Source organism: Barbus barbus, assembly GCF_936440315.1.
Source record: "Barbus barbus genome assembly, chromosome: 19".
In the NCBI taxonomy this organism is placed as follows: domain Eukaryota; kingdom Metazoa; phylum Chordata; class Actinopteri; order Cypriniformes; family Cyprinidae; genus Barbus; species Barbus barbus.
Window position 1 is genome coordinate 27087619 of NC_136747.1, and position 12491 is coordinate 27100109.

Sequence of the window (12491 nt, forward strand, 5' to 3'; positions counted from 1 at the left end):
TTCCATAGATATATTTAAATTTTTTAATCAATTGATGCATATTCATCACCTTCAATGTTATTGCATTTTCAACCTTGTAAATATTTGAGGATTATGAGAATAATGATGAAAAATGTCTTGAGGTGCTGTGATGTTTCAGTACTTGTGTTCCCTTCTTCAAATGAAACGCTAAATCAAACAGCATCTAATTTAAGATGAGCTCAAAATTCATAACTCCCAAGGGCGAATATTTAAGAAATAAAAGCACTCAAAAACTTGAGCGATTCAGGGAAATTTTTTAAATTAGCTGTGAAAGCATTGACAGGTTGACACGTCCTTGCAGGGACAGACGAATCCTGAGGCATTACAGTCCTTACAAAAAGTCTCAGGTAAATCTACCAGGTCTTGTGTGGAGTTTTGAGGCAGTTTATTCCAGTATTCAAACCTCGTACCCAAAGCTTTGAGCTCAATTATTATTCCAGTGTTAATGCGTCTTAATGTGTCCTTGCTATTAGAGACATTCACTGTTTTGATCAGAGCTTTTGCTAAACGAAAGTACAAGCCAAATGCACTGTAAAAAATAGTTATTTTTTTCAAAGTAGCCAATAAAAGAAAGATTATGTAAGTGTGTTTTACAAGAGAATACGGTTTCAGTCTTTCTAATTCAATGTTGCTGTTTCTTTGTAATTAATTTAAATTTGATGAGAATTTACTCATCCTCAGTTTGTTTAATCATCAGATTTGGAGGAATTTAGCATTACATCACTTGCTCACCAATGGATGTGAATGGGTGCCGTCAGAACGAGAGTCCAAACTGCTGATAAAAACATCACAATAATCCACACCACTCCAGTCCAGTCCATCAATTAACATCTTGAGAAGTGAAAAGCTGCGTGTTTGTAAGAAACAAATCTATTAAGATGTTTTTAACTTTAAACCTACTAAAATATGAGTCCATTATTCGCTTCCTGTAAAAAAAAAAAAGTCTCTCACATCAGAATCCACCCACATATGTATATTTACAACTGTTTTGGCTTTTAAACAGTGCTTGATCTTTGCATGTTTCTTTCCTGATTCAGATGAGACAACTTTTTCACCAGAGCAACTGTTATTATGGATGGAGGAGTCTATTTTATTTTAGCCGGAAGCAACAGTTTGAAGTTAAAAATGTCTTAATAATGGATTTGTTTCTTAGAAACACACAGCTTTTCACTTCTCAAGATATTAACTGATGGACTGGAGTGGTGTGGATTACTTGTGATGTTTTTATCAGCTGTTTGGACTCTCATTCTGAAGGCACCCATTCACTGCAGAGCATCCATTGCTGAGCAAGTGATGCAATGCTACATTTCTCCAAATCTGATGAAGAAACAAGCTCATCTACATCTCGGATGGCCTGAGGGAGAATACATTTTCATCCAAACCTCCTTTTTGTAATGGCTTCCTCAAATAACCCATCCTTATGCGTACCATACTGTATGTTCGGGGCATTTTTTTATGATATATTTAATATCCTCTTGGAGTCAGGTGAATATCTGCTTTGGCGGTGCTGCGAGTCGCATGTCGTTTGTATTGCACCCAAGCCCGGACATGTTCACATTTCATTATTTTTATGTGAGTCTGGAAGCACAGACGTGTCTTTGAACGCTCCAAAGACGGAGTCCCTGCGGATTCTGGAAGTACGTTTGCCTGTTCTATAAATATTAATACAGGCCGAGAGACAGTTGAGCCATCGCTGAGACCATGCTTTGTTGATTCCTTCTGTAACCGCCATCATGTGTTTCGGGACACGGATTGTTGTGATTACATGCAATAAAACCGTTGTTCATATGCGATACATGCACTCTAGAGAAATTGAGTTTCTATGTGGTTGGGATAGGCCATAATGCATCTCACAGTGTTTGTAATGAAAAGATGCACAAGAAATGTGCTCACATGATGAACATGATAATGTTATTGCTCACAGGTTGCTATCAGGAGACTTTGTGCACTGGGAAAAAATTTTTTTACTGGAGTATGTTTTACAAGAATATACAATTTCAGTTTTTCTACTTAAAACATCTCCTTTAAATCAATGTTGTTTGCCATTTCTTTGTATTGTTTGTGAAATTTACTAGCAAGTTCTGATGAGAAATGTGACATCTCTGACTTATAACACACTCAGATCGGATTCTGTGTTTATTTGAGGCAAATGTGAGATTCCTGGGATCTGCGATATTCTTTCTCTGAGAATATCTTGATTGTGATTTTTCATTTATGTGAGGTGCAAATGAATGGAGTTTGAATAAAAAGGAAGGATTAGTGCTGGAGCTTTTCTGTCTCGTGACACATTAACAATAGCATCCAATTTAAAAAGCTCATATCGAGCACGCTGCGAGGTGAGGATTTACTCTCTTATTAAACAATGAATCTAATGGCACAGAAAGCACAATGTCTCGCTCTGGCAATGATTGTTTCATTTGTGAAATGAAGTCTGTGTTTTCTGTCAGAGTCTGTGTATGCTAATGAAGCATTTGCGTAAACCAAACGCCTCATTCTCATGCAGAGCATCCGGAATATTCCACTAATGAGGAAACTCTTTCCAATTTAAGTCTCTGAGGCCGTGAGAAAGTGTGAAAAACACTTTAGTGGTCTTTTTACAATTTCCAAATTGCACTGCATGGGAATTCAGAGCTTCCATAAAGGAATAATTAACCTGGAGATGAAAACTCCACCTTCATGTCACTTAAAACTCAGCTTTTGTTCACTGTGTGACATAAAATACTAATTTTTCATGCATTTTTGAGGTAAATGGTGACAGGATGTTCGTTCCTTTAAGTGTGAAGTGTTTGTTCGGAGATGATTGTGTTTTATCATTTGCACATATATCAAAGCTGTTGCACAGACTGTTATTTCTCAAAAGTGTGATGGTTAAGGAGGGTCTTTGAGAAATGTGTGATTTTGCATTGATGAAAGCATAATCTTCCTCTTTTGTATGACCTTTCTGAAGACACGGATCATGATGTACAAAGAAAGTCTGATAAAATCTGACTTTTATGAACAGATATCTGATCTCATTCTTCATCAGGCTGCAGTTTAATCTGAGCTAAATTTAGGAAAAGAATTAACATGGTCTACAAGAACCTTTCAGCATTTAGTGATGAAAGATATATTGAATATTCGCAATATATTCTCAATGATTTTGCCTGATTTGAAACATTGTGAATATACATTAATATGATTTTTATTTGGCCGATACATTTCCTCAAAAGCATATGATTAGACATGAATTTGAGAGAGATGATTTAATCGTATCTTTATTTGTTCAATGTTTTCATTTTCATTATTAAGTTTGAACTGTCCATTTCAATGAATTGTTTCAAAAATTAATTCACATCAATGTTCACTTGTACATGTAAGATGTAGGTCCAAGATGGCGCCGAGCATGGCAGCCGTGTTGCGAGCTCCAAGAAAACTCTGCAGTTTTTCTTATGTTTTATTTGTTATTTTGTTGTTTCACGTGTTAGATGTTGTCAGTATAACTGTCTACGATAGACACACGCTTTTGAACATTGGTTCCTTCGTCGCGCAACGCAAACCGGACTTTGAGTTCCTGAACGCCGGCGCCTTGTTTACAGACACCGCATCAGAGCCCTTTGTCTGGGCCGCACGATCGCGACCGAGGAAACGCCGCCGGAAAAGGGGGAAGAGAGCCGGCGTCCTTGTCAGACTCAGACGCCGTCCCCTCCGACCTCCTCTCCCAACTATTTTGCTGGCTAACGTTCAGTCACTGGACAACAAACTCTGTGAACTGCGGGCACGCATCTCATACCAACGGGAAACAAGGGACTGCTGCATTATTTGCCTCACAGAAACCTGGATGTCTGCAGTGGTTCCAGACTCAGCCATCGAGCTTACGGGGTTCTCCGTGCACCGCTCGGACAGAACGAAAGAGCTCACAGGGAAAAGCAGAGGTGGGGGCGTCTGTTTATTTATCAACAACTCGTGGTGTGATGAACGGAACCTACACTCTATTAAATCCTCCTGCTCCCCTGATCTGGAATTTCATATGCTTCTGTGTCGACCATTCTGGCTACCGAGGGAATTTACAGCGATCATAATCACAGCTGTTTACATTCCCCCTCAAGCCAACACAGACCAGGCACTCAAGGAACTGTACGGGAATATAAGTGAGCAGGAAACCGCGTACCCAGATGCAGCGTTTATTGTTACGGGGGACTTCAACAAAGCCAACTTCAGAACAATAGCTCCAAAATACTTCCAACACATCACCATCAACACGCGTGGTGATCGTGTACTTGATCACTGCTACTCTCCATTCCGGGACGCCTACAAATCGCTCCCCCGCCCACCTTTCGGCAAATCGGACCACTCTTCCGTTCTGCTCCTGCCTGCTTATAGGCAGAAACTGAAACGAGAAGCACCCGCCCTCAGGACAATTCAATGCTGGTCGGACCAATCAGACGCTATACTACAGGACTGTTTTGATCACGTGGACTGGGACATGTTCCGGGCAGCGTCTGATGACGACATAGAGGCGTACTCAGATACTGTAACGTGTTTCATCAGGAAGTGTGTAGAGGATGTAGTACCGACAAAAACAATCCGCATCTACCCCAACCAAAAACCGTGGATTAACAGCGATGTTCGAGCAGCCTTGTCAGCGCGGACATCTGCCTTTAAATCCGGAAACTCTGACGATCACAAACAAGCCAGTTATGATCTCAGGAAATCAATCAAAGCTGCCAAACGACAATATAAAAACAAAGTTGAAGAACAATTCAAAACCAACAACGCAAGAAGCATGTGGCAGGGTATCAATAACATCACAGATTTCAGAGGGAATAAACCAGCTACTGTGAACATTGCCGCCTCTGTACCGGACGAACTTAATCACTTTTATGCTCGTTTCGAGGCTCACAACACCGCCCACACAGAGCGCGCTCCCGCGGCTGTAGCAGAAGAGGCGAGCGCACTTTCCTTTTCTGTCGCAGATGTAACCCGATCCTTCCGACGGGTGAACATCCGCAAGGCTGTGGGTCCCGATGGCATCCCAGGCCGTGTGCTCCGAGCATGCGCATTCCAACTGGCCGGGGTTTTCACAGACATTTTTAACCTTTCCCTCTCTCTGTCTGTGGTTCCCGCATGCTTCAAAAAATCCACCATTGTGCCCATACCAAAGAAAAATAAAATCACATGCTTGAATGACTGGAGGCCCATTGCTCTGACACCCATCTTCAGCAAATGCTTTGAGAAACTCATCAGAGACTACATCTGCTCTGTGCTGCCTGACTCACTGGATCCCCTACAATTCGCATATCGCAGAAACCGTTCCACAGACGACGCTATTGCCTTCACCCTGCACACTGCTCTCTCCCACCTGGAAAATAAGAACACCTATGTGAGAATGCTGTTTGTGGACTACAGCTCAGCATTCAATACCATAGTGCCTGCCACACTGGTTGAGAAGCTCCAGACTCTGGGACTAAACGGATCTCTGTGCAGCTGGATCCTGGACTTCCTGACAGGCAGATGTCAGGTGGTCAGAATGGGCAACAACACTTCATCCCCGCTGACCCTCAACACTGGTGCTCCTCAGGGCTGCGTCCTCAGCCCACTCCTGTACTCCCTGTACACACACGACTGTACAGCAACACACAGCTCCAACGTCATCGTCAAGTTTGCTGACGACACAACGGTGATAGGCCTGATCACTGACAACGATGAGACGGCCTACAGAGAGGAGGTGAGAACCCTGACTAAGTGGTGTCAAGAGAACCACCTCTCACTCAACATCGACAAGACCAAGGAGCTGGTGGTGGATTTCAGGAGACAGAGCAGAGAACACACACCCATCACCATCGACATGACACCTGTGGAGCGAGTAAACAGCTTCAAATTCCTCGGTGTTCACATCACTGAGGGTCTCACATGGTCCGCTCACACAGATGCAGTGCTGAAGAAGACACACCAACGCCTCTTCTTCCTGAGACGGCTGAGGAAGTTTGGAATGAGCCCCAGCATCCTCAGATCATTCTACACCTGCACTGTGGAGAGCATCCTGACAGGCTGCATCACCGCCTGGTTTGGAAACAGCACTGCTGGCAACCGCAAAGCTCTGCAAAGGGTCGTGCGAACTGCCCGTCACATTGTTGGAGGTGAGCTTCCCTCCCTCCAGGACATCTACACCAGGCGGTGTATAAAGAAAGCCCGGAGGATCATCAATGACTCCAGCCACCCGTCCCACAGACTGCTCTCTCTGCTGCCCTCAGGAAGACGTCTCCGCAGCATCCGATCCCGCACTAGCCGACTGAGGGATAGCTTTTTTCCTCAGGCTATCAGGCTAATGAACAGTAAAAACTAATACACCCTACAGCACACTCCCACTTTACAATATACCACGCACTGCACTTTAATTCCAATACAGTTCAAACTGGACTACCAGTACACTACTGCACTAATACAACAATCTTTTTGCCAGCACTGGATACCATCCAATGCACATCCATGACATTGCACACCCGGTTTATATATAATCTGCTGCATCTTCGCATATTACTGTGTGTATATAACGTAGAATGTGTACTACATACTGTGTATAATGTGTATCGGTAACTGTATGTCTGTCTAATAGTACACTATGTGTACTGAGTATATGTATGTGTATATTACACATTGTCATCTGTATAAGTCTGTACGTATGTATGGTAATGTCTATATGTAAATTGTTTATATGTAAATTGTCTATATGTAAATTGTTTCTGCAGTGTCTGGAGCACGCTCTCAAGAATTTCACTCACGAAGGCACACGTGCTGTGGTGATGTGACAATAAAAGTGATTTGATTTGATTTTGATTTGATTTGATTTGATTTGACTTCAGTCTCTGTGTTGTGAATTGATTCATTGATTCAAAGCTCTGTCTCAAAGATTCATTGTTCACTGAAGTCGCTGTTGTAAATTGATTGAGTCAAAACTCTGAATCAATTATTGAATTATTCTTTTGCATCATTGTTCACTGAAGTCTTTGTGTAGTGCATTGATTCATATATTCACAACAGTGATTCAAAGGCTCAGTCACATCATTTTTCACGGAAGTCTGTGGGTGTTTCTCAAACGGAAGGCTGCATCCTACGAAGGCTGCATATCTCAGCTGCCACGTCATCAAACATCGCTGAAGGCCATCTCAATCGGAAGGACTCTTGGAAGACAGCCTTCGTTTCGGGTTCTTCATTCATCTGAATTTGAAGGATGCATGGGATGTATCCTCCGCGACCTTCAATCACCCACAATCCTTTGTACCCATTCCATTTCATGAAAATAAACTGCCGGAAAACGAGTCAGTACTGAGCTTGTCTGAATTTATGAAATCTAAGACAAAAATAATGTTTCCAGACTTGAAAGGATAGATGTTATCTTTTGTTTCGGTGTAAATTACATACTAAACGCTAAACTGACGATAACTTAAGCCACAGGGAGATTATAGACGGCTGTGATTCATTGTATTGCATTAATAGAAAGCCAATAATATAAATATATGTAATACAAAGTATTTTTCCAAAACCAAGTTTTATTCGTGTTTTTTCGTGCCATGACGGTGAGGGCAGAAACATATGTAGCGTTTATATGTGAAGTGACATTCATATTCATACATGGTGACCCATACTCGGAATTCGTGCTCTGCATTTAACCCATCCAACGTGCACACACACACAGCAGTGAACACACACACACACAGCAGTGAACACACACACACACACACACACACACACACACACACAGCAGTGAACACACACCGTGAACATACACCCGGAGCAGTGGGCAGCCATTTATGCTGCGGCGCCCGGGGAGCAGTTGGGGGTTCGGTGCCTTGCTCAAGTGGAGCGCTCTCTCCACCCTCAATACCACGACCTCAGTCGTGGTATTGAGGGTGGAGAGAGCGCTGGACATTCACTCCCCCCACCTACAATCCCTGCCGGCCGGAGACTCGAACCCGCAACCTTTGGATCACGAGTCCAACTCTCTAACCATTAGGCCACGACTTCCCCCATATATGCCCATGAGGACTCTAGCCTACAAGACTCTGAAGGACTGAACTAGGAAGGATCCAGCCTTCCATTTGAGAAGCACCCTCTGTGTGGTGAATTGATTCATTGATTCAAAGACTCATTCACACTATTGTTGAATGAAGTCTGTTTTGTGAATCGATTCATAGATTCAAAGCTCTGACTCAAAGATGCATTTGCACCATTGTTCAATGAAGTCACTGTGTTGTCATCTGATTAATTGATTCAAAACTCTGATTCAATTATTGAATTATTCTTTCACATCATTGCTCACTGAAGTCTCAGTGTAGTGAATTGATTGATTCACAACACTGATTCAAATACTCATTTGCACTATTATTCACTGAAGTCACTGTGTTGTGAATTGATTAATTGATTCAAAAATCTGATTCAATTATTTATTCAATCATTTTTGTTTTATTGTTCACTGAAGTCTGTGTGTGGTGAATTGATTAATTGATTCAATACTCTGATGCAGTTATTCCTTCAATTATTTTATTATTTATTGACATTGTTTACTTTAAGTCTCAGTGTGGTGAATTGATTTATTGATTCAATACTCTGATTCAATTATTCATTCAATTATTCATGCTCATCGCTATTAATTGAAGTGTTTGCATGTTTAATTTCAGAACTCGGATTCAAAGACTCATTTGCATTATTGTTCACTAAAGTCTTTGTATGACGTTTCTCATTATCAAAACCTAAAAATTCAAAAAATATGTAGGCTTATATATGTTTATATGATAAGATATATGGTTTTAGCTAACAGTATCTCCTAGCAGTGGATAAACTTACACAAAGTGAAACTGGCATGTTTTGTCCTTCCTGCTGTGTTACGCAAGATCTGTACGCCTCACCTTTCAGTGGGAGGATGTTTAAATTCACACATCGGAATAGTTTTACACACCTACATCCACCTTCCGCCTCCATCTGGAATTGCCCAGTTAAAACGAGGCCCAACGAGTGGACGTTTTCCTCCGAGCGGCAGCCTCGATAACGCTCAATTACAACAGACTGATTTAATGCTCTCACAAGAGTCAGAGATCATTCACGAGAGCGCCCATATTACAGCTCTTTCTCCAGAAACTAAATACTGAGTAAACAGAGATTTTTTCCTGAAGACTTCAGCTTCTCAGATGTTTCTCCTGAATCACGTGTCTTCAGAGTTTCATAAGAAATCTCAGAAGATGTGCTCAGATTTGCCAAAATCTCGATACAAGCTCAAACATTTCTCATCAGATCCTCCCAAAACCAAATTATTGTTCATTTGACGCTTCTGTACTCAACTGTGACAACAATTTTTATTTATTTTAAAGAATTATAGAAGAAACAAAGTTGGTACTTAAATGACTTAAGGTACGAATGGGGGGAGGGGTTAATTAATAACTAATTTGAATAATAATGATAATATTGCCATACTTCCCCAGCTGGTTGATTACATTAAGAATTGCAAACTTTTTTATTGCAAGTTTAAATACAAATGAGGCATTGTCTAATTAAATATACACTTGCATCCAGAACAGTAATCTGAACATTGGATGAAGCCAGATTCAAAATTTAGTTTAATTTTGCTGGCTTTATTCTAGTCAAGGGGGATTTTGGATTTCACTTTTTTATTACTCCATAAATCAGAAAAAAAAACAAGTAATAAAATGTTGTATAAAATAAGGCAAATGATATATAAACAAACCCCTTTGCAAAAACCTTCAGAATATAGACAGGGATAAAACTTTAAAATTTGGTGTATAAGTAAAGATTTTAAGATTAAAGTTATGTATTGTAATTGAAATCTATATAAGCAAATGGAGTGCAATAAAAATAAACATTTATAGTGTATTTTGCATGTTTTCTCTCCACTAGTCTGAAAACAAAAAAAATGTACTGTGTTAAACTCAGGAAAAACTACTGGTAATTTTTGTCTTTATCTGTTTTCTAGAAAAATATTTAGCTTTTCTTTCCCAGTTCCAGTACATTTTAAGTGGTAATGCTTGAGATTGTTTTGTAAGATAACATGTGAATTGTGAATGCTGTGAGAGTGAGTCTCCTGTACTTGACTGTTTGCGAGTGTGTTATTGTAATGTATTTTTAACACTGGAACAGCTAAATATGCCACACAGAGGTTGTGTGAGTCGTCCATAGCAACACACTCTTGATTTAACACGGCACGAATCTGCGAATCTCACGGGCATCGAATCTCACAGGACTTCAAACTCTCGGCATGCTAAAATATGCTGTCTGAAATTTTGAAGTGATCTATGCAATTAGTGATCGTGATGAGCTTGACAGGCTGTACAATCTCAGGGAACATTTGAAGCATTTTGATGGAGTTGCTGAAGTGTGTAACTTCACATTCAGACCACACACACACACACACACACATAGACAGGAGAACCTATTTTAAGGGCTGATGCCTAAATCTAGAGGCTTTGTCTGTTTAGAGCAAAAGTGCTTTTCCCCAAATGCACAATATGACTCAATAACCTCTGTATTTCCTCATCAAATAGCTGGAGAAATGAAACCAGCAGCATATGAAACCCAGCCGTCATAAAGGTATTAAAATAATGCATCTCTTCAATGCAACTCTCTACTGTTTTGTTTTTTGTTTGTTTTTTAAGAATACACAAAAATAGTGGCTTATACAGAGAGCAAATTGCAACGATTTGTATCGTAAAAAGCACTATACAAATAAACTTGAATTGAATTTAATTGAATTTATCCATTTTTTATTTTAGTTTAGGTTTTAATAATTTTGTTGAGTTTTTGCCATTTTTATTCATTTATACATTTTTATTTTTTAAATATTTATATTTCATTTATTTAGTTTCAGGTATAGTTTAAGAATTTTTAGTACTTCAAAATAAACATATTTTAATTGGTTTTTCATCTAATATTTTATTTAGTAAATCCCATGTAAATTAATTTGCAATCCATGCATCTGAATTTGGGACAAAGGCACTTCTTAGTCAGTTATACAATGACTGAGATGAATACTTGCGCAAGTTAACCACCAATTATATATTCAATTTCAAACCCTGAGATTTAAAGAAAACATTTTAATCATTTAACAACCCATTTGCATGTTCTGCATATATTTTATTTCTCTTTAAAAAAAAAAGAAAAGATAATTCCATTTAATATGTAAACAAATGATGTTAAAAGTAATATAAAAGTAATCCAAAAGAGAATATTACCTAAAATGATTCTTCCTGATTACATACTGACTACAGTGTTCATCATGTAATCATGGAACAGCATACAGTCTGCAAGTAATCTACCCAGCACTGTCTGTCTGTGGTTTTGTTTGATTGAGTTTCTCAGTTGTTGTTAATCAGATGAATAGTGTTTGACCTCTCATCTCTTCAGTGTGTGATTCCTCTCAGCGCTCATCACGAGTGTTTTTGTGATGGAAAAGCCTTTGGTGCGCTCATGTTTACTCAGCAGCACGCCTGAATGTGTCTGTTTATAGCAAGCAAACAGGCCGTTTGGCAGCTTGTGCTGCTTTCTGCCATCCTCTCCTCATTTCCTCCTGTTTCTCTGCGTCTCTCGCTCTGAGAACTCGAGGTGTGAGTGAACAGTGAAAACTCCTGTATCTCCACACGTTCTGCATGGGTATGCAAAATGTGGCATACCTGGATTCTGACAAGAACAAGAGAAGAAAGCTCTATAACTACAGCTAGACTAACTGACTCAAAATGCATTACATGCATCATCATGCTGTCTGAGACTGTAGAGTCAATGCTATGATGTAAAATAATGACCAGACATAAAATAAATGTATATAACACAAACTTAAAATAACGTTTTATTTGACTTGTGGTTACCTGGGCAAAACCTGAGACATTTAAGGTGGTTGCTAAGGTGTTTTGGGTGGTTGAAAAAAAATTCTAGTTGGTTGCTAGGTGGTTACTAAGGGGTTCTTGGTGGTTGTTAAGGTATTTTAACTTGTTAGGTGGTTATTGAGGTATTTTAAGTGTTTAGTTTCTGAGGTGTTACTAAGATGTGTTTGTGTGGTTGATAGGTGGTTACTAAGGTGTTTTGGGTGGTTGTTAGGTAATTGCTAAGGTAGTTGCTAAGGTGGTTTTGAGGTTGCTAAGGTGTTTGTGTGGAGACAAAAAATATAACATTAAAATAAAAATACATTTTATTTGAGCCGTGTTTACCTGACATTGCAGATGCTACCATGTTTTGGGTAGTTGCTAAGGTATTTTAAGTGGTTGTTAGGTGGTTGCTGAGGTAGTTGTTAAGTAGCTTAAGGTGTTGCTAAGGTGATTTGGTGGTTGCTATGGTGTTTGGGTGGTTGTTAGATAGTAGATGAGATGTTCTGGGTGGTTGCTAAGGTGTACTGAGTGCTTGTTAGGTGGTTACTAAGGGATTTTGGGTGGTTGTTAAGCGGTTGTTAAGGTGTTCTGGGTGGCTGCAAAGTCATTGTGTCACGAACTCAGCCT